The sequence below is a fragment of the Ovis aries genome, chromosome 16 (assembly GCF_016772045.2).
Source record: "Ovis aries strain OAR_USU_Benz2616 breed Rambouillet chromosome 16, ARS-UI_Ramb_v3.0, whole genome shotgun sequence".
Taxonomy (NCBI): domain Eukaryota; kingdom Metazoa; phylum Chordata; class Mammalia; order Artiodactyla; family Bovidae; genus Ovis; species Ovis aries.
The window spans coordinates 17365042-17388377 of NC_056069.1; the positions used below are offsets into that span (position 1 = coordinate 17365042).

Genomic DNA, 23336 nt, shown 5'->3' on the forward strand with positions numbered 1-23336 from the left:
CATGTTGGACTCTTAGCAATCCCAAGGACTGTAGCCTCTGTTCACAGAATTCTCCAGGCAAGAAGACTGGAGTGTGTTGCCATTCCCTTCTCCAGGGTATCTTCCCAACCCAGGGATCAAACCCTGGTCTTCTGCATTGCAAGCAGATTCTTTACCATCTGAGCCACCACGAGGAGGACAAATCTCTGGGCAAGACATTCAACACAGAAATTTAGCTTCTTCCAATCAGTATTTATTCAGTTTACTTAAAGACTTTCCTTAAAAATCTCAGAATTTTTGTCAGGGATAAATGCTAGGCTGAATGTAGAAAGAATGGAGAGAAAAGGGGAGATGACATTCCCTAATACTCCCATTTTATGTTTAGACCTTCAAAGGATCTCCTTGTTAACTCAGCACCTGACCATCCCCCTCTTTCTTTCTTTTTTTTTTAAAAATTTATTTATTTATTTTTTAAATTTTAAAATCTTTAATTCTTACATGCGTTCCCAAACATGAACCCCCCTCCCACCTCCCTCCCCATAACATCTCTCTGGGTCATCCCCATGCACCAGCCCCAAGCATGCTGTATCCTGCGTCAGACATAGACTGGCAATTCGATTCTTACATGATAGTATACATGTTAGAATGCCATTCTCCCAAATCATCCCAACATCTCCCTCTCCCTCTCCCTCTGAGTCCAAAAGTCCATTATACACATCTGTGTCTTTTTTGCTGTCTTGCATACAGGGTCATCATTGCCATCTTTCTAAATTCCATATATATGTGTTAGTATACTGTATTGGTGTTTTTCTTTCTGGCTTACTTCACTCTGTATAATCGGCTCCAGTTTCATCCATCTCATCAGAACTGATTCAAATGAATTCTTTTTAACAGCTGAGTAATACTCCATTGTGTATATGTACCACAGCTTTCTTATCCATTCATCTGCTGATGGACATCTAGGTTGTTTCCATGTCCTGGCTATTATAAACGGTGCTGCGATGAACATTGGGGTACATGTGTCTCTTTCAATTCTGGTTTCCTCAGTGTGTATGCCCAGCAGGGATTGCTGGGTCATAAGGTAGTTCTATTTGCAATTTTTTAAGGAATCTCCACACTGTTCTCCATAGTGGCTGTACTAGTTTGCATTCCCACCAACAGTGTAGGAGGGTTCCCTTTTCTCCACACCCTCTCCAGCATTTATTGCTTGCAGATTTTTGGATCGCAGCCATTCTGACTGGTGTGAAGTGGTACCTCATTGTGGTTTTGATTTGCATTTCTCTGATAATGAGTGATGTTGAGCATCTTTTCATGTGTTTGTTAGCCATCCGTATATCTTCTTTGGAGAAATGTCTATTTAGTTCTTTGGCCCATTTTTTGATTGGGTCGTTTATTTTTCTGGAATTGAGCTGCAGGAGTTGCTTGTATATTTTTGAGATTAGTTGTTTGTCAGTTGCTTCATTTGCTATTATTTTCTCCCATTCTGAAGGCTGTCTTTTCACCTTGCTTATATTTTCCTTTGTTGTGCAGAAGCTTTTAATTTTAATTAGATCCCATTTGTTTATTTTTGCTTTTATTTCCAGAATTTTGGGAGGTGGATCATAGAGGATCCTGCTGTGATTTATGTCTGAGAGTGTTTTGCCTATGTTCTCCTCTAGGAGTTTTATAGTTTCTGGTCTTACATTTAGATCTTTAATCCATTTTGAGTTTATTTTTGTGTGCGGTGTTAGAAAGTGATCTAGTTTCATTCTTTTACAAGTGGTTAACCAGTTTTCCCAGCACCACTTGTTAAAGAGATTGTTTTTACTCCATTGTATATTCTTGCCTCCTTTGTCAAAGATAAGGTGTCCATATGTGTGTGGATTTATCTCTGGGCTTTCTGTTTTGTTCCATTGATCTATATGTCTGTCTTTGTGCCAGTACCATACTGTTTTGATGACTGTGGCTTTGTAGTAGAGCCTGAAGTCAGGCAAGTTGATTCCTCCAGTTCCATTCTTCTTTCTCAATATTGCTTTGGCTATTCGAGGTTTTTTGTATTTCCATACAAATCTTGAAATTATTTGTTCTAGTTCTGTGAAAAATATGGCTGGTAGCTTGATAGGGATTGCATTGAATTTGTAAATTGCTTTGGGTAGTATACTCAGTTTCACTATATTGATTCTTCCGATCCATGAACATGGTATATTTCTCCATGTATTAGTGTCCTCTTTGATTTCTTTCATCAGTGTTTTATAGTTTTTTGTATATAGGTCTTTAGTTTCTTTAGGTAGATATATTCCTAAGTATTTTATTCTTTTCGTTGCAGTGGTGAATGGAATTGTAAAAATATGGAATGCTTCATGAATTTGCGTGTCATCCTTGCACAGGGGCCATGCTAATCTTCTCTGTATCGTTCCAATTTTAGTATATGTGCTGCCGAAGCGAGCACCATCCCCCTCTTTCTTAACTGCTTAACTGCCCGTTCTGAGCTTGGAGCTGAGAGAGTCATTTCCTAGGTAGGTTGATAAAAGTCTAGGGGTCCCCAAGGAGAGAGGGGTCTGGAATTCTCAAGGAGGAAGAAAGAACAAACTTTTTTCCCTCTACATTCCTTAGGATTATGGATTCTGCCTGAGGACAGTCTCTGGATTAAACCTTCTGGCTAATCCTGTTATCTTAAAATGTAAATTATGGGAGTAGGTCTGATACATTGTGGGCTGGAAGAAGCACAAGCTGGAATCAAGATTGCTGGGAGAAATATCAATAACCTCAGATATGCAGATGACACCACCCTTATGGCAGAAAGTGAAGAGGAACTAAAAGCCTCTTGATGAAAGTGAAAGTGGAGAGTGAAAAAGTTGGCTTAAAGCTCAACATTCAGAAAAAGAAGATCATGGCATCTGGTCCCATCACTTCATGGGAAATAGATGGGGAAATAGCGGAAACAGTGTCAGACTTTATTTTTTGGGGCTCCAAAATCACTGCAGATGGTGACTGCAGCCATGAAATATAAAAGACGCTTACTCCTTGGAAGAAAAGTTATGACCAACCTAGATAGCATATTGAAAAGCAGAGACATTACTTTTCCAACAAAGGTCCATCTAGTCAAGGCTATGGTTTTTCCAGTGGTCATGTATGGATGTGAGAGTTGGACTGTGAAGAAAGCTGAGCACTGAGGAACTGATGCTTTTGAACTGTGATGCTGGAGAAGACTCTTGAGAGTCCCTTGGACTGCAAGGAGATCCAACCAGTCCATTCTGAAGATCAGCCCTGGATTTCTTTGGAAGGAATGATGCTAAAGCTGAAGCTCCAGTACTTTGGCCACCTCATGCAAAGAGCTGACTCATTGGAAAAGACCCTGATGCTGGGAGGGATTGAAGGCAGGAGGAGAAGGGGATGACAGAAGATGAGATGACTAGATGGCATCACTGACTCCATGGATGTGAGTCTGAGTGAACTGCGGGAGTTGGTGATGGACAGGGAGGCCTGGTGTGCTGCGATTCATGGGGTCACAAAGAGTTGGACATGACTGAGCGACTGAACTGACCTGAGGTCTGGTCTTTACAAGGATTATGTAACACTGTATCCTGCCTGAGGACAGTCTCTGGATTAAACCTTCTGGCTAATTCTGTTATCTTAAAATGTAAATTATGGGAGTAGGTCTGGTGAGGTCTTTATACCTCCAGACATTTTTTGGACTCATTGGAGAGTATATAACTCCATTGCTAACACTAGCAAGTGGGTACTCTTTCTACCCCCTTCTGATGTCTATGTCAGAAGCTTTCTCTATCTCCTTTATACTTTAATAAAACTTTATTACACAAAAGCTCTGAGTGATCAAGCCTCGTCTCTGGCCCCGGGTTGAATTCTTCTCCTCCAGAGGCCAAGGATCCTGGAGTTGTTGCGTGATTCAGCAGCAACCTTTCAGAGCCTTGTAGGGCATACTCTGGGCAGGTTAGGTTTCCTTCCTCTGCAGCCTGCTGAGTCAGATGTTTTGGGATGTGGATCCATATCACTGTTTCATGTATCAGCATGCTCCCGTCCTCTTCCCATCTTTCAGGAATTTCTTGAAACGTCTCATGCATTAATTATTCACTTTCCCATTTTTTCCGGGGTTCAGAAAATGAGTAGGTATAAAATTCACCCACCTTCTTGAGCTAGAAAAGTCAGACCCTCCCTCATGGGACATCTTTGTCCCTTTACCTTTAAAACATTTAAAATCTTCACTTTAGTTTTCTGTTTGCTGCTTCAACAAATTACCCAAAGGGAATGGCTTAAAACAACACAGATTTACTCTTTGACAGTTCTGGAGGCCAGAACTCTGAAGTGAGTCTTAGAGGGCTAAAATCAAGTTGCAAAGTCGAGGTCTGCTTCCTTTCTGAGGGTCTAGGAGAACTTGGCTTTTTGGCTCCTCCATTTTCTGGTGGCCTCAGGCCTTCCTTAGCTCATGGCTGCACGGTTCTAGTCTCTTGCCTCTGCTGTCAAATTCCTACTTCCTCTTCTCTGATCAAACCTCCTTCTGCCTTCCTCAGATAAGCATACTTGTGGTTACATTTAGAGCCTGCCTAGATAATTCAAGATAATCTCCATCTCAAGATCCTTAATTTAATCACATCTGCAAAGTCCCTAGCCATATAAGGTAATATCCACAGGTGCTAGGTAAAAGAATTTGGAGCCATTTTCCTGCCTACCATAGTCTTCTTTGATTTCTCCATTTCTATTACCATATTCATCCAGTCAGTAATTAAGTCCCATGGCTGGATTCATCTACTGGCTCTCAAATCTGGATGCACATTACAATTACCTGGAGAGCTTTAAAAAGTACCACAGTTCTGGCAAGAAAGTGAGAAGTTCTGGGGAGTCAGGTCTCGATATTATTAAAAAAATGTTTTTTTATAATTGATAAAATTTCAAACTTAAAGAAACATTGCAAGAAAAGTACAAATAATTCCCATATACGCTTGATTGTTTACATTTTGCACCATTTTCTTTAACATTCTCATTTTATTTTTTTTCTGAACCCTTTGAGAGTAAGTCCTTCACCCCAAGATTTCTTCAGTATGTATTTCCTAAGAATAAAAACAGTCTCTCCCATAACCACAGTGCCATTACCAAATCAAGAATTTAACATACAACACATTTTACTTCTCTACCAAGAATATTTATGATGACATCAGGATTACAACCCCTGCTTTTTTATTGTTTCCATTTTCCTGGAATATCTTTGCCCAGCTCTTTACTTTTAGCCTTTCTGAATTATTTCGTATTAAGTGTGTTTCTTTCTTTTAAAAAAGTACTTAATTGATTTATTTGACTGAACCAGGTCTTAATAGTAGCATGTAGGATCTAGTTCCCTGATCAGGGATCAAACCTGGACCCTTTGTATCAGAAGCACAGAGTCTTAGCCACTTGACCACCCAGGAAGTCCCTAAGAGTGTTTCTTAAATAGAGCATTTAGTTGGCTCTTTGTGATCCAGGTAGAGAATCTTTGCAAATGTGTTATGCCTTATACATCTTTATTGATAAAGTTGATATGTTTAGCCTAAACTCTGCCATGTTATTTCGTTATTATTATTTTAATGTTATATTTGCTATGCTTCTTTACATAATCTGTTTTGTTTTTAAATTACCTTGGCATTAGAATTATATATATATATATATATATATATATATATATATATATGTTCCTCATCTATATATATAGAATTATATATATATTTACATATATATGGCCATTCTGACCATATATATAGGCTTTTATTTTTAAATAAATTTATTTTTAATTGAAAGATAATTGCTTTACAATATTGTGTTGGTTTCTGCCATACAGCAACATGAATCAGCCATAGGTATACCCATGTCCCCGCCCTCTTGAAGCTCCCTCCCACCTCTCACCCATGCCACCCCTCCATGTTGTCACAGAGTACTGGTCTGAACTCCCTGAGTCATACAGCAAATCCCCACTGGCTATCTATTTCACATATGGTAATGTATATGTTTCCATGATACTCTCTCTATTCTTCCCACCCTTTTCTTTGTGCCCCTTCCCATGTCTCTTCTCTATATCTGAATCTCCACTGTTGCCCTGCAAATAGGTTCATAGTACCATCTTTCTAAATTCCATATATATGCATTATATACAGTATTTTCTTTCTCTTTCTGACTTACTTCACTCTGTAAGACTCCAGGTTCATCCACCTCATTAGAACTGACTTGAATGTGTTCCTTTTTATGGCTGATATTCCATTGTATATATGTACCACAGCTTCTTTATCCATTCATCTGAGATGGACATCTAGGTTACTTCCACTTTCTAGGTGTTGTAAATAGTGCTGCAATGAACATCAGGTGCCTGTGTCGTTTTGAATTATGGTTTCCTTGGCGTATGTGATCAGTAGTGGGATAACTGGGTCATATTGTAGATTTGTTCCTAGTTTTTAAAGGACTCTCCATACTGCTCTCCCTAATGGCTATATCAATTTATATTCCCACCAACATTACAAAAGGGTTCCTTTTTCTCCACACCCTCTCCAGGATTTATTGTTTATAGATTTTTTTATGATGGCCATTCTCGTCAGTATGAGGCGATATCTCATTGCGCTTTTGATTTGCATTTCTCTAATAATGAGCAATGTTGAGCATCTTTTCATGTGTTTATTAGCTATCTGTATGTGTTCTTTGGAGAAAAGTCTTTATGTCATTTGCTCTCTTTTTGATTGGGTTGTTTGTTTTTCTGGTATTGAGTTGCATGAGTTGCTTGTATATTTTGGAAATTAATTCTTTGCCAGTTGTTTCATTTGCTTTCCCATAAAATTATATATATATGTATATACACACACACATTTGTTTTAGAGATTATCTTCTTATACTTTTTAAAAATGCTCTTAGTCACACCCATTAGGGTGGCTACTATTGATAAAACAGAAAATAAGAAGTGTTGGCAGTGATATGGAGAAGTTGTACTCGTGTAATGGGACTGTAAAATGGTGCAGCTGCTATGGAAAACAGTATGGTGTTTCCTCCAAAATTTAACAATTGGACTGCCATATGATCTAGCAATCCCACTTCTGGGTATATATCCAAAAGAATTGAAAGCAGTGTCTTGAGTATTTGCGTATCCATGTTCACGGCGGCACAATGCACAACAGCCAAGAGGTGGAAGCAACTCAGATGTCTGACAGAAGAATGGGCAAATAAAATGAGATATGTATCATTCACAACAGATACAATGCAGCCTTAAAAAGGAATGCAATTCTGTCACACACTGTAACATGGATGGACCATGAGGACATTGTGCTAAGTAAAACCAACCAGCCACAAAAGAACAAAGTACTATAGGATTCTACTTACATGAGGTGTCTAAAGTTCACAGATGTAGAAAATAGAGTGGTGTTTCCTAGAGTCTGGGGGTAAAGGGGAATTGTTGTTCAATGCGTACAGAATTTCAGTTTTGCAAAGATGAAAAAAGGTTCTAAAGTTATGTTTCACAAAACATATACTTACCAAGTATACTTACCATTATTGAACCATATACTTAAAAACGGTTAAGATGGTAACTTTTATGATATCTGTTTTTACAATCAAAAAAAGTGCCATTAGCTCCCTATTTCTAATTTAAGCTTCTCTATCTGGTTTCTTTTTAGTATAAATTCAAATAAATGGTATTCTTTTGTTTCCTACTGTATATATAACAGTTAATGAGTATATGCTTCCCAGGTGGCGCTAGTGGTAAAGAATCCACCTGCCAGTGTAGGAGATGTAAGAGATGCAGGTTCAATCCTTGGGTTGGGAGGATCCCTTGGAGGAGGGCATGGCAACTCACTTCAGTATTCTTGCCTGAAGAATCCCATGGACAGAGGAGCCTGCTGGGCTACAGCCCATAGAGTCACAAAGAGTCAGACACGGCTGAAGTGACTTAGTACGCATGCATGTGAATTAGTAGGGCCTCCTTGGTGGCTTAGTGGTAAAAAATCTGCCTACCAATGCAGGAGACACAGGAGACATGGGTTCCATCCCTGGACCGAGAAGATCCCCTGGAGAAGGAAAGCAGCCCACTCCAGTATTCTTGCCTGGGAAATCCCATGAACAGAAGAGCCTGGAGGGCTACATTCCACGTGGTCGCAAAGAGTCAGCCAGGCCCGAGTGGCTGAGCACACACTCATGCATGTGCATTAGCAGCTCTACAAGCATCTCCAGGTGATTCTAAACATTATGTAACTAGAGCTGATAATCACCGGGCAACTCTCCCAGCCCTCCTTTCTCTTTCAATCTTACATCACCATTCTAACCCAGCTTTCATTATTCCTCACATGTTGTAAACTCCCTTCTCTGGCTTTTCTTGGATTGTCCGTTCAATCCTCTCTAAATACTATATCCAGAGAAATCTTGCAAAAGTTCCACTTTGTGTCGTGTTTGCCACTCAAAGTTATGAAGGATTCTTTTCCATTGCCTCGAGGTTGGAAGAAGTGAATTGATTTGAGTTCCAGCAGGGACGCTTATCTGTTATGTGACTTTTGTTAAACAATTAAAAAAAATAATTTATTTAATTGGAGGATAATTACTTTACAATATTGTGATGGTTTTGTGAAATAATTTAAGGGGCCAGTGCAGCTGCTGGATCATAAGGGATTTCAATTAACATCCTTCCATTCTTCCTTTGCTAAGCTCCAGTATCCCATTGTTCCCTCTATCCACCCACTCCCCCTCACCCACCCTCCTAACCTTCCTTGCTAACTCTCACAGCCATCTCGAGGATTTAAAACCAGGCTTACCTCTGAAAACCAAATTCAAGTACCCTCTCTTGCCAAAAACACTTCAGTCAGAAATAACCCTGCACCCCTCTCAGCATTCTTGGCACTTTCTCTAACACTTGGAACCTTTTAGTGACTTGTGTTCTGTCTTTTTACCAAAATGTAAATAAAGTTAATTAAAAGGAAACAGGAGCCAAGGGCAGGTGAAGGAGGGAACAAACTGAGGACTCCCCATCAGAGAATTGAGGAATGACATCATTTGCTTTGAAACATGTAGCCTTGCTTGGACACTTAGGGCCCCGTGTCACCCATGCTCCCTGTGTCTTTTGGCACGTTACACATTGTACAAAACTCTTCTATTGCAAGCTCTTTGTGGGCAAAGTCTGTGTCTTAAAGATCTCTGTCCCTGACACAACATTATAGGAAAGCAATAGGACCTACGCGTCTTAATGATAGCTGACACTGAATGCTTATTATCTACTTGACCTTGTTTTAAGTGTTGTGGTCTGGGCACAGGTTGAGAAGGAATTTCCAGACATGAGACAGAATGAGAGGGAAATAAAGTTTATTAGAGTGGAGATGCTGTTTGGACAGTGGGCCAGCGCAAGGGAGAACTGACATTGAACAGGGGTCCTTAGTCCATTTTTATACCCAGGGTATAAGGAGTGGGATAGGGGTCTTGTGGGTCATTTGCTAATTGGATGAAGCACGTATACTGAGTGGTAGGGGCAGGGGGAGAGTAAGGCAGACATCTTCTCTCTATGGTGTAGGAGGGGAGACAGGTTATACTGCTCAGGGGGACCTGAAATCCATTACTAGTTACAATATGGGAGAGGGAAGGATGATACGGGTTTGGTTTTTCTGATCCTGCATTCCAAGACCCTCCTTGGTTTTATCTGCTCTTTCATCCTTGGGTCACCACATTACTCCCTCTCTTTATTTTTAGGGCCAATTCCTTGGCCCCTTTTGATACCCCGCTCATGTCTAACTATCTACCTATTTCCCTTCTCAGGTATTTGGGAACCCAGTCTCAGAGGAAAAGGGGTGATGACCTCCCTGGCTTCTTCAGGCTGTACCGGGGCATCCTGGGGCTCTGGGTTCCCTTTGCCTGCTCTCTGTCAGGGTGCATTTACAGCAGGAGCTGAGAGTCCATGGAATGATAAGGTGACTTGTTTCAGCATTGTCTAAGTGTTGGTCAGGGAATATTCTTGTCACACTACCACTTGGAGATTTGTATTCTAGAAGAAACAAACTTAACAAGAAAGTTAAAGGTACATGGCCCAAAGATTAATAGAAGTAGAAAGGCTGCTCAGGGTCTACCCGGAGAACCAGGGCCAGACATTTGTTCGTGACACTAGTGTTTCTGTGGGTATGCGAAGAGGCAATTTGGGCTCATAAAATCTTTATCTGAAAGCTTCTGACTATCTGAAGGCTGGTTCTTGTGGGTTTTTCCCGGGGCACAGAGTGCCTTATTTCTGATCTCCACCCTGAACTCCTTCTAGGGGATGTTGAAGGTCAGCAGCTTGCAGTGGTCATGAAGTAACCCTTGTAGAGGCAGCTGGCAAGTGCTAACTTCAAGTCATCAGGGTCCCTTCATAACCACATGTTAACCATGCTCTGGGGGCATTTCATGGCCATTGTGTCTCGCAGTGCTGGGAAGGCTTATTTCCAGGTTTAACAAAGATTCCATTGACAGGCCAGCGTGCTGTTACTGGACCAGGCCTTGTGAGTGGCAGAAGTCTCTAGACCATACCTGTCTTACTAGGCTCTTGGTCCAGGACAATATTCCCTCCTGTTGCTTCTTCCCATATCTAGAGTTAGATTATTACAATCATTGATCTTATATGGAACTGCATATCAGCATTTTATCACAGGCTCAGTCATACATTTGGTAACGTAAGAAACTATCTTCTGAAACAAGCAACATAGAAAATAATACAGCTAGCAGTTGTTAGTAAGGTCATGAGTAAGGATTATAAGTCAAGAACTTTCATTAGGTAGAGCCCAGTATACCCCAGGTCATCTGGCTTCGTTTGTTAAATAACTATAGCCTGGTGTTAATCTCCTGGTTGTACATTATGGAACATCTGATCTCTATCTAAAGGCTGGTTACTGAGATAAGCTTTAGAAATAAACTTAGAGTGTCCTTTTTAATAATTTAATTAAATCTTTTAGCAATATAACATAACAACAAGGAAATATCTCAGAAGTGAGCCTTAGTAAACACTAGACCTTAATTGACAATCTTAGAATCTTAGTTTAACAATTAACAAAACTTAATATTCAGTGAAACACGATTTTTTCACTATGAGGGCATTAACCCTGTAGCCAGGGAAAGCTTTAACCCACCAAATAAAAATGAGGTTTGTCAGGGAGCCAGGAAAAGCCAAGTGAACATCCTGTATTTCCCATAGCCCTGACTCATTGATTTACAGCTATTGTTCACCCACTTTTAATTCCTTGATTTAGGAGTAGACTGTTGCCATGTTTTAAGGACAGTTCAGTTCAGCTCGGTTCAGTCGCTCAGTCGTGTCCAACTCTTTGCGACCCCATGAATCACAGCACGCCAGGCCTCCCTGTCCATTACCAATTCCTGGAGTTCACTCAGACTCACATCCATTGAGTCAATGATGCCATTCAGCCATCTCATTCTCTGTTGTCCCCTTCTCTTCCTGCCCCCAATCGCTCCCAGCATCAGAGTCTTTTCCAATGAGTCAACTCTTCGCATGAGGTGACCAAAGTACTGGAGTTTCAGCTTTAGCATCATTCCTGCCAAAGAAATCCCAGGGCTGATTTCCTTCAGAATGGACTGGTTGGATCTCCTTGCAGTCCAAGGGACCCTCAAGAGTCTTCTCGAACACAGTTCAAACGCATCAATTCTTTGGCGCTCAGCCTTCTTCACAGTCCAACTCTCACATCCATACATGACCACTGGAAAAACCATAGCCTTGACTAGATGGACCTTAGTTGGCAAAGTAATGTCTCTGCTTTTCAATATGCTATCTAGGTTGGTCATAACTTTTCTTCCAAGGAGTAAGTGTCTTTTAATTTCATGGCTGCAATCACCATCTGCAGTGATTTTGGAGCCCCCCAAAATAAACTCTGACACTGTTTCCACTGTTTCCCCATCTATTTCCCATGAAGTGACATCAGAATAGCAAAAGTCTAACCGTGAGGGCTTACTTTTTGTAGAAGCAAGATGAACTTCGTGTACCATAATCTTAAATAATGTTTCTTTACCAAAGTAACAAAATATTTTAAAAACAAATATAAATCACTTAAAGGCAAAGAAATTCATAATCTGTTGTCGAAAGCTTCATTCTAAGAAAGCTTTGTTCTCTTAACATAGCGAGTAGACTAAATTCCAATCTCTTACCAGTTTACCAGATAACAAACAAACAAAATTTGTTTATCGCTTAATCTTAGGAAAGTCTTTTCTATAAATCTTGAAGTAGCTGTATTCTTGCAGAGGCATCAGAGTGAAACCATAGAAGGCATGTTTAAAATCTGATTAAACTGCAACTGACAAAGTAACCTGGTTATTGCTGTGACTTGTAACACTTTAACATGGTAACTAGAATTATAACTGACAACATTTTATCAGGGCATATCAGATCTATATGAATTCCACATAATTTTAGGATATCTATATTAGTAACATCAACCATACAGTATAACCTGAGAAGATTTTATCACCGCTTCCACAGTACTTCCCATGTAATTTAATGTCCAATGAACCCAGGTAGTTTAAGAGCTCTTTGGGATGCCTCAGGGGTCTTTTGAAGCACCCCAAAGTTAGCTAGAAGTCAAGTTATTTAGGAAGTTTTGTCCATAAATATCAAAAGGGTTTATCACACTCAGTCAGATAGAATCACATAGATCACTGTGAAACTATATATTCACTTAGCCAAAGTAACAAAGAAGATTTCAAAGAACATAGAACAGATTGCTTCAGAGGTAAAGAAACTCAAAGCCCATTATCAAAGGCAGTTCAATATCTCAGGAAAGCTTGTATTTATGCACAGAACGCCTTCCTTGGGGTCCACTTTCCATCAAACTTTATCACTTTCTGTACCCAATACTTTGTTCTCCCATCCTGAAACAGCCATTTGTAAGTCAGATCTACTTCCTTTTCCCTTCATAAAATGTAATTTCGTTCCTCATACCTTCTTTACTGAAAACACACTTTGTACCTTCCTTAAGCAACCAAAAACTGACCTTTATATTAGCATTCTATAGATTGGTGAACATAAATACCAGTGAAAATTTCTTACAAAAATTCTAGAAAACATCTCAGGATGGCATCAAACATTATTCATTGGTAGTCCAAAATCTCTTTAGTTTCTTTGTAAGAAGTTAGTGTTAAGTAGCAAATGTTTCAGAATCTTATTTTATTTGGAAATGACCTAGCTATTCAATAAACTTCCATCACTTAGTTAAGCACTACCCTAGAAATTCAGGTTACCAAAATCTAGAGAGACTGTTTAGACAGACATTTCTAAAGTATAATTATTCTTAACAGAGTTTATCCAAAAGCTTGTATCTCATTGGCATTTTTTTTTTGAAGTTTCTTCATTTGAGGTACTTTCCTTGCTGACAAACTTGTAACAGATATAACAATATCTAACTTATAATAAACCTAGGCACAATGAAAATATTATGCTTAATGTTAATGAATCTTAGACATGTCTATATTAGATTGGAAACAAACATTAGTACTAGATATTTAATGTTGACTATTTCCCAGTTCACCTGAATCTGATATTCATTTAGGTTAATTTCTCTTGTGTTTAGAATTGTCTGATTTGTAAGAGCTTACTTTTCTTTCAGTTCAGTTCAGTTGCTCAGTCGTGTCTGACTCTTTGTGACTCCATGAATCGCACCACGCCAGGCCTCCCTGTCCATTACCAACTCCCGCAGTTCACTCAGACTCACGTCCATCGAGTTGGTGGTGCCATCCAGCCATCTCATCCTGTCGTCCCTGTCTCCTCCTGCCCCCAATCCCTCCCAGCATCAGAGTCTTTTCCAATGGGTCAACTCTTCGCATGAGGTGGCCAAAGTACTGGAGTTTCGGCTTTAGCATCAGTCCTTCCAATGAACACCCAGGACTGATCTCTTTTAGGATGGACTGGTTGGATCTCCTTGCAGTCCAAGGGACTCTCAAGAGTCTTCTCCAATGCCACAGTTCAAAGCATCAATTCTTTGGTGTTCAGCTTTCTTCAGGCCGCTTAAATTAGAGCTCATTTACAACTTCAGCAATATTTTTTAAAAACCCCCCAAAACACACACACTGAGACATACATAAATCCAGACAGAGAGATAGAGATCTCATAGTTTTCTGCTTGATATTTAAAACGTCTCTTTGACCATTCCCCCCCACCCCTTTTTTTTTTGAAGTTCTAATTTGCCCAAGGCCAAGGTCTCAGGCAAAGTGGGCTGTGTATTTCAGGGACATAGAAAGGGTTGACTTCAAGCTCTTCCTTCAGTTCAGTTTAGTCACTCAGTCGTGTCCGACTCTTTGCAACCCCATGAATCGCAGCACGCCAGGCCTCCCTGTCCATCACCAACTCCTGGAGTTCACTCAGACTCATGTTCATCGAGTCAGTGATGCCATCCAGCCATCTCATCCTCTCTCGTTCCCTTCTCCTCCTGCCCCCAATCCCTCCCAGCATCAGAGTCTTTTCCAATGAGTCAACTCTTTGCATGAGGTGGCCAAAGTACTGGAGCTTCAGCTTAAGCATCATTCCTTCCAAAGAACACCTAGGGCTCATCTCCTTCAGAATGGACTGGTTGGATCTCCTTGCAGTCCAAGGGACTCTCAAGAGTCTTCTCCAACACCACAGTTCAAAAGAAGAAACACAGGCTTTTCCTTAGGCAGTCTTTTCAACAAGCTACTTGTTTTTAACTGCATATGCAAAAAGAATTGGTTTTGAAGCAGAGAGGAGAATTTTTAATCCTTCAGGCTTTTTAATATAGGAGAAAGACCTGGACCAAAGGGAACCTCAGAATCCTTTCCTAGAGATTATGTGGATATGAAAGGTCAACTAGGAAATCTGATGGAGAAAGACAGAGGGGGACAGGAGATAGGGAGGCAACAGAAAGACACATGCAGCATGATGAGTCCCTCAAGTCCGGATTCTGACTGAGGGCCATGAAGGACTGAACATAAGGAAATTCTGAGTCCTTTCCCTGCTTTTGGCAAAAGCTAATGTGCCATTCAGAGGCCATTTTTTGGGGTCCCCCAGTTTGTATTGTGGCCAGGCCTTTTGCAGGGTCAAAATGTTTCAGTTTCTGAGAATGTAGCCAAGGGGTGAGTCTGAGAGAGGCTCCTGAGACATACCAGAATCCATCCTTAACCTATATGCCATAGAATGGGGGTACTGAGTCACTGACAGGCAAAAAGCTGTCTCTTTTTGTTTCAGTGACGTTGTCTCCATGCAACTAATGGCACAAAGATGGCCAATCATCCAACAGTCTCGTCCTACAGGGAGAGGTGACCTCTGAGGACCGTGTGGTTCACCACACTAGGTGCTGTGCTTTAAATCCTCACAGTACCCATATAAAGTAAAATCCATTATTAACTTCATTCTTTCTAATCTTAGTCTTTGAAACTGAGGTTCAGAGAAGTGAAGAAGCTTGTCCAAATTTGGGCAGCAAGTCTCTGGCCAAGGCCGAGCTGGGGTATGAGACCAAATGGTCTGTCTTCAGAATTCATACTACCCTGCCTGCTACTGCCTATCACCGATGGACTAACAAAATATGGTCATTAAATTACATGCCTGCAAATTATAATTGTTTATATTTTGTTCCCAGATGTAGACCATATTGATATTTTCTGTTTCACTGAATTTCTAAGCAAATGAAAGTCAATAATTCCCTTAGCGTTGATCAGGTAGACAGGAGTGCCTTTTGGGGTCAGCACCTCTGCATTTTAAAGCTGACCCTGCCACGTATTTTATGTGTGGCCTTGAACAAGTCACTTAACCTTTCTTGTTTCTCATCTCCAACTTCTATCAGTGGGCATTTACATGGATTTTGTTGCCATAGTAATACAAAATAATATTGACCTATCTCTCAGGAGTGAGTGTCATGGGGATTAACTAATTTACAGCTGTGAAGAGCTTTCAACATATGAACTGCTAGACAGCAGCTAGATCGTAAAGAGAATTTAAAACACCATGAGCCTGTGGAGCGTGCCCATTTGATGCCCATCATTATATGTTTAACTATTAGCATTACTACTCATAATAAACTTTTATGAGGTACTTTAGGTGGTTGAAGTGTTTTTATGAGAGCTAATTAGTTGTTCCAACCAGTTCTAAGCAGTAGGTCAGTATTTTTATCATCCCTGTTTTGGAAATTACATTAAATTAGTGCATGCATCATTAAAAGAATCTTAAACTTCCAGATATTTAAAAGCATTCTGTGATTGGAGACAATTCTCACACAGCCATCACTCCTAACACAAAGCTTCAGTGCAGGGCAGTGGGCGTGGATTCTGCATTTGGAGCCAATATATAATGTTGGCAAGTCTTTCTAATTTTAATTGTTTTGATGCTTGCATGTTAAATGGATGGTGATTCTTGTGCTGGGTTCTTTTGTGTATCACTCAGGGTGCATTTCAAAAAGTTGAACCCATTCTAGATAGTTTAAACAAATTTACAACAAGAAATTGGTTACATGTGTTTTGGGTGAGTTATAAGAAGAAATAGAATTAGGTGCTGAAGAACATGAAAAAGAAGAGGTCATATCCAGAAACTAGTAACTTCACGAATCAGTCCAAGGGCTGGGGGAAACAAAAGGGAGGAGGTCAGGTTTGTGGAATCCTGGAGCGTCAGTTGCTGCTGGGCTAGAATCATAGAGAAAAGCCCCACTGTAGGAGCTAGACTCATAAAGGGAGATAGCCACCTCCAAAGATGCTGCCAGAGCACTGAAGAACAGCTTCTCCTCTGCTCCTACCTTCTGATCTTGCACCAGTGTTTCCTATCAGTAGAAATTAATAGGGGGAGGGGAGGGAGGCTCAGGAGGGCAGGGATATATATAAATATATATATAATTATGACTGATTCACATTGCTGTATAGCAGAAACCAACACAAAATTGTGAAGCAATTTTTCACCAACTAAAAAATAAAAGCTAAAAAATAGGAAGTCTTGGGCAAGGGAGCCTGGGAAAAATAGTTGTAGATCTGTAATTTTAGCTTCACAGATTTAGATGGAGAAGGATGGATGCAGGGTTGAGAGAGAGGAGGTAACTAGTCTGTCTCATTAAATTCAGTAAATTTTTTCTGGTGATCAAGGAGATTCAGAAGCTTACTCTAAGACTTTTATACCAGCAAGTTGTAGACCTGACTATTCAAGCTCAGGCTTGCCAACTCAAAGTGCAATCTGTACTCCCAGGGCACACTCCATCTCTTTCAGTGTGCTCACCTTCCCAATGGGGCTCCAGTGTCAGGTGGTAAGAATGTTCATCTCTACTTGGCTTTAAGGGCAGAATGAGGATTAAATTAGATTACATACCTAAAAGCCCTTGTTAGTCAATAATACAACCCACACATGAAAACCAGTATTGTTATTTATAAATAATTTTTGCAGAAATATCTACAAACAGAAGTCCAAGATTAAAGTGAGATTAAAGATTAAAGTCCAAGATTAAAGCTCGACCTTTTCAAGCCGAGCCTCAACAAAGGTCCTCTTGCTACCCCTGCACCACCACCCCCTCCTCCCCACCCGCTGTTGTTTGAGCCAATAGAGCAAGGCCAGGTCTGGTTCTGAAATAGAGGAAGGCTCTTTTCTTTGTGCAGAGGATGGAGAGGTGGGAGTTCCCACTGGAGCAAATGCTCTTCCCGCAGGCCTGAGGTGGGGTGGGGTCATAGCTGCTGTATAAGGATAACTTCAGAGTGTATGAGAGAGGGCAGGGTTCGCCCCAGAGCTGGCGCAGCTGTAGCTACTCAGGCTCCAGATTGCAGTGCGGGAGAAGCGTCTCTGCACACGGCCCACTGCCACTGCCATCATCTCGGATCTGGGCGTCTTGGTAGCTCACCAAGCTGACGAATTCTGAAGTGCTGGGTGTGAGGCCTCTGCATGTGACCCCACTATGAGCAAGTGGAAGTAGTTGAAGCACAAAGGATAAAGAGGTTAGACTTTACTACCAGATTCTGTTTTTATTTTCCGGGAATTGCTAATGGGCTTTGGTGTTGACTGTTTCTCTTCACTTTAAAACTTTACCTCGGATCACCTTGTATCTGGACTGTGGCTGATAATTGAGTGTGTGTAGGGACCGTCTTTCAGTTGGTGGTTGCTTGTTTTGTTGGGTTCAAGTGGAGCTGAGGAATTACTTTTCCTCGAGGTTTGAAATTTGCTTGTGGCTTTTAATTTATCATGACAGGATTTAGAAAATGCTGCCAGGTTTCAGTCATACAATACTTATTTTCAAATAAGTATTGCTATTTTATTATTAATAATATCATTGCATAGAAAAGTTACTGATATATAACACATGTTCGTTAAATAGTTGCTTAGAAACAATTAACAGATATCTAGATTTCTGATTTTCACTCTGTGAGTGGGCATGGTGGTGTATCTGAAGAAATATTCTTGGCTGGGTAAACTTAGGCCAGTCATTTACCTCTCTGAACACAGTGTGAGCTTGAGGATAATTGTGACAATGTGTGTTAAAGTGTTTGGTAAAATTTAAAGTGCTGTCCCAACGTTAAGGACTACAGCCGAATTATTTTGCTGCCTCCTGGACTGTATAAAAATATGGCTTCGCAAACATTGAGAAATCCTTATGAGGAAACAAAACTCTGCAGCATCCTCTCATCTGTCATTCCCCAATGTCATGAGCTGTACTTAGTGTTTATGCCTACGCCTCCCCATCGGAGACAATGAAATCACTCTTACGGCTGTTGTTTTCCCAAGTAACAGCCTTATCATTTGTATTGCTGTGTTGGACTCACTCATCCCAAACCCCTGTTTTTCATCAATCACTTTTTGGCTGCAGAACCCCATGGAGGAGACAATATCCAAATTGCTTTCAATCCAATAACTCACCCCAGACAACAATAAAAAAACAATGACAGCAAATCTAAACCCAAGTACTTGATGTTAAGTGACCCATGCACTGGAAGGTGAGCCCCCGTTTGCTGAGATCCTTGTACCATCTTAGATCTGTTTGTTTCAGATGCTAGGCAATGGACTATGGTTGTCATCTTTGAGAGTTTTTTCTTGGAAGTGATCCAACTACTTTCTCTGTGTAGGCTTGAGACTGTGATCCTCTTTTTTTCTGAGCTGGGTTGGCAGGGACTCAAACTTTGTTATCTCTTTCTTCTCCTGTGGCCTGAGTGTTGAGGCCACTCAGCGCCAGAGGCATATTTTAAAATGAGGTCTAGGGCTAGTCTGCCTCCTTTTGGTCAGAGCCCAGATTAGTCTGGGCAAAAGAGGCCATTCTCCTGCCCAGATTCATATCCTGGTCAGCAGCTGATCATGATACATTTTCTTCTGACTAGTGGTCCTAATATCGACTGGAAGAGGGTCCCACAGAACCATGTGATTCCTGATTTTCTGGGCATCCCCTTTCATGTCAATGAACAGTGCACAGGAATGCTGTATTATGCAACAATGATTGAGTGTACGTATATATTGGTTAGAGAAAGGCGATGAACAAGAATGGCCCCATTAAATTCCACCCTCAGTAGTTGATGGATTGAGAGAGAGCTGTGGGAGAGATGGGTTTGACTTCAACTTCTCAATACCAGAGTTACTTCAGAAATAATTTGTGGGTAAATAATACAAGTCTCCAAAATTAGTGTGCTTACTAAAAGGCAACTACACCCAAAGGAAGCATTTCTGTTTGAATTTAATTGATTTAAAATTAGCGTTCTCTTTCTCTTGATGGCTCCATTCTTGTTTACTGGGAAAACATTTGTAGCAAAACACATACTGCGTGTGTACCTGAGAATTGATATTCTCACTGGCAAATACTCTCCACCGTGAAGCCTGGATACATATTTGCCTCAGAGACCAGAACCACTCTGAAGGAACTGTTCAAGTCTCCCAAGGAAACACTATCTTTGCTTGACAAGAATGATGCTGGTGTTTAAAATCACCTTTCAGATCACTCCTAAGGATGTTCCTTGCCCTCTCAAGCTACTGAACTTGTGGACATGGCAGAAAATATTGTTAGGAAAATGTTACTGTTAAATTGTATTGTTGGTTCTCCCCCTTCTTTTCCAGATTGTTGGGAACATGGAAACTAAAGGAAGACAGGATAATTGGTTGTCTAGTAAGGACTGTTTACTTATTTTCATAAACCCTCTGTTGCTTCTTCATCTGAAAGAGGGAGAATATTCTTTAGGGAATTCATAGCATGCAAAGAATTCTAAGAAATGGGTGATGGATGTACATGAACATTTTACATAAAGGTTGTAATTTACCTTTAGTTCTTATTCTTCTAACAGTTTAAACACAACTGTGTGTATGTGTGTGTTTCCTTTTTACAAATGTGATGCTTGTTAATTGTGGAAAATAAGAGTAAATGGAAGAAAATAAATGTCAGTCTTAACCTTACTATCCAGAGGTAATTTTTTAATGTTTCCTATACCTATAACCTGCAGTGTAATGTGTTAATAAAAAAGATCCCACATATATTCTTATTCATAATTTTATATTCTTTTATCATTTACATAGCCTTATATCCTTTACATAATTTTAATTCATTTTCATTCTGTTATAGTAAATGTATTTCCATGTTCCATGCTTTACATTATTATATTAATAGCTTTGTAAATTTTTATCCTGTGGTATGTTGTTCTTTAGAAGAAGAAATGGCAACCCCTCCAGTGTTCTTGCCTGGAAGATTCCATGGACAGAGGAATCTGGTGAGCTATAATCCATAGGGTCACAAAGAGTCAGACACAACTAACCATGCATGCATGTTGTTGTTGTTCAGTTGCTAAGTTGTGTCCAACTCTTTGTGACCCCATGGACTGTAGTTCACCAGGCTCCTCTGTGCGTGGGTTTCTCCAGGCAAGAATATTGGAGTGGATTGCCATTTCCTCTTACAGGGGATCTTTCTGACCCAGGGTCGAACCTGTGTCTCCTGTATTGGCAGATGAAATCTTTACCAGTGAACAACCAGGGAAACCTCATCGTATGCTATACCATTCCCCTGTTGTTAAATATTTAGAATACTTTCTAATTTTTCCGAATTCTAATGTTTTGGTAAATATCCTGGAAGCTGAGCTTTGGTGTTTCTTTACGATAAATGGCCAGAAATGGAATGTCTGAATCGATATGCAGAATTTTTAGACTTTTGCTATGTGTTGTTAAATTTCCATCCATAAGTTTGGGGCCAGTTTTATTTTATCACCAGAAGCCTAAGAGAGTGACTATTTTTTCAAATCTTTGCCAACATTAGGCATTTAAAAATATCTTTTCAACCCTATGTAAAATATTTAGACCACTCAAAACTGATGCAACAGTAAGAGGAACACTAACAGAAACATAACTGATGTCTGTTATGGACTGAATTGTGGCTACCCCCTGCCTCAGTTTCATACTTTGAAGCTCTAAACTACCATGTGACCATGTTTGGAGATAGACTTTTAAGGAGGTAATTAAGGTTAAATGAGGTCATAAGGATGGGGCTCTAGTCAGACAGCATGAGTGTTCTTTTAAGAAGGGTAAGAGACACCAGAGTGCTCTATACACACAGAGAAAAGGTCATGTAAGGACATAGTGAGAAGGTGGGCCTCTGTAAGCCAGGAAGAGAGGCCTCACCAGATACCAACTTTGTGATGCTGCAGGAAAGAGAGTGGGGTGTGAGAAGATGGACATATCCTGGGTCACATCTGAGCCCCTGGGATGGTCGCCAGGTGTGGATTCTTGGCTTTGCCCAGGAAAGAATTCAAGAGTGAGCCACAGTAAAGTGAAAGGTTTATTCAGGGAGGAAACATACTCCATAGACAGAGTTTGGGCCATCTCAGAAGGCAAGAGAGGCAGGAGAGGTCCCAGGGTTATGGGGTTGTCAGTTTTTATAGGGGTGGGTAATTTCATAGGCTAATGAGTGGGAGGAGTAGTCCAGTACTTTGGGGAAGGGGTGGAGATTTCCAGGAATTAGGCCACCATCCACTTTTTGACCTTTTGTGGTCATCCTTGGAACCATCATGGTACCTGGGGAGTATCATTTAGCCTGCTGATGTGTTACAGTGAGCGTATACTGAGGCCCAAGGTCAAGTGGAAGGTGAATCCATCACCTTGGATCTAGTTGGTTCTAATCAGTTTATGTCGTATCCTTGGGCTGTGTCATTCTTTTAAAGGTTGTGCCCTGCCCGCTTCCTGTCTCAGTGAGCACCTTGATCTTTGACTTCCAGTCTCCAGAACTGAGAAAGAATAAGTTTCTGTTTCTTAAACCACCCAGCCTGAAAATCTTGTTGCGGCAGCTTGAGTTGACTTATACAGTACCCTTGTAGATTCTTGGCAAAGCTCAGGCATTGGCATGGCCAGAGGCCATGAAGAGATACTTAAAAAGCCAGAAACAACACAGTGGAAACGCTGACTTGAGAACACTGAGATAATGTAAATGGAAGTGGAACTCTGAGCTAGTGACACTACTGTTAAGGTGATTACAGAAAGAAGTGCCTCCTGCCCCAGTCTGAAAACCATGCAGGTACCTCATTTTGACCACAGCAACTTAGAGAATATCGCAATAAAGTGAGTCACACAGCTTTTTTGATTTCCTAGTGCATGTAAAAAATATGTATACATCATACCATAGTCTGTTGTCTGTGCAATAGCATTATCTAAAAAAAATGTACATCAGTTCAGTTCAGTTGCTCAGTCCTGTCCGACTCTTTGCGACCCCATGAATCATAGCACGCCAGGCTTCCCTGTCCATTACCAACTCCCGGAGTTCACCCAAACTCTTGTCCATCGAGTCAGTGATGCCATCCAGCCATCTCATCCTCTGTCATCACCTTCTCCTCCTGCCTCCAATCCCTCTCAGCATCAGAGTCTTTTCCAATGAGTCAACTCTGCATGAGGTAGCCAAAGTACTGGAGTTTCAGCTTTGGCATCATTCCCTCCAAAGAAATCCCAGGGCTGATCTTCTTTAGGATGGGCTGGTTGGATCTCCTTGCAGTCCAAGAGACTCTCAAGAGTCTCCTCCAACACCACAGTTCAAAAGCATCAATTATTCAGTGCTCAGCCTTCTTCACAGTCCAACTCTCACATCCATACCTGACCACTGGAAAAACCATAGCCTCGACTAGACGGACCTTTGTTGGCAAAGTAATATCTCTGCTTTTTACTATGCTGTCTAGGTTGGTCATAACTTTTCTTCCAAGGAGTAAGCATCTTTTAATTTCATGGCTGCAGTCACCATCTGCAGTGATTTTGGAGCCCCAAAAAATAAAGTCTGACACTGTTTCCACTGTCCCCATCTATTTCCCATGAAGAGATGGGACCAGATGCCCTGGCCTTCGTTTTCTGAATGTTGAGCTTTAAGCCAACTTTTTCGCTCTCCTCTTTCACTTTCATCAAGAGGCTTTTTAGCTCCTCTTCCCTTTCTGCCATAAGGGTGGTGTCATCTGCATATCTGAGGTTATTGATATTTCTCCCAGCAATCTTGATT

The 23336-nt window shown here is 40.7% G+C and overlaps 1 non-coding gene across 1 annotated transcript; it reads right to left on the reverse strand.

The window, feature by feature from the left end:
- Positions 1 to 2300: 2300 nt before the first annotated feature.
- Positions 2301 to 2407, reverse strand: LOC114118783 (U6 spliceosomal RNA). The gene has a single exon (XR_003591946.1). It is a non-coding gene; the product is annotated as a U6 spliceosomal RNA (small nuclear RNA).
- Positions 2408 to 23336: the final 20929 nt, after the last annotated feature.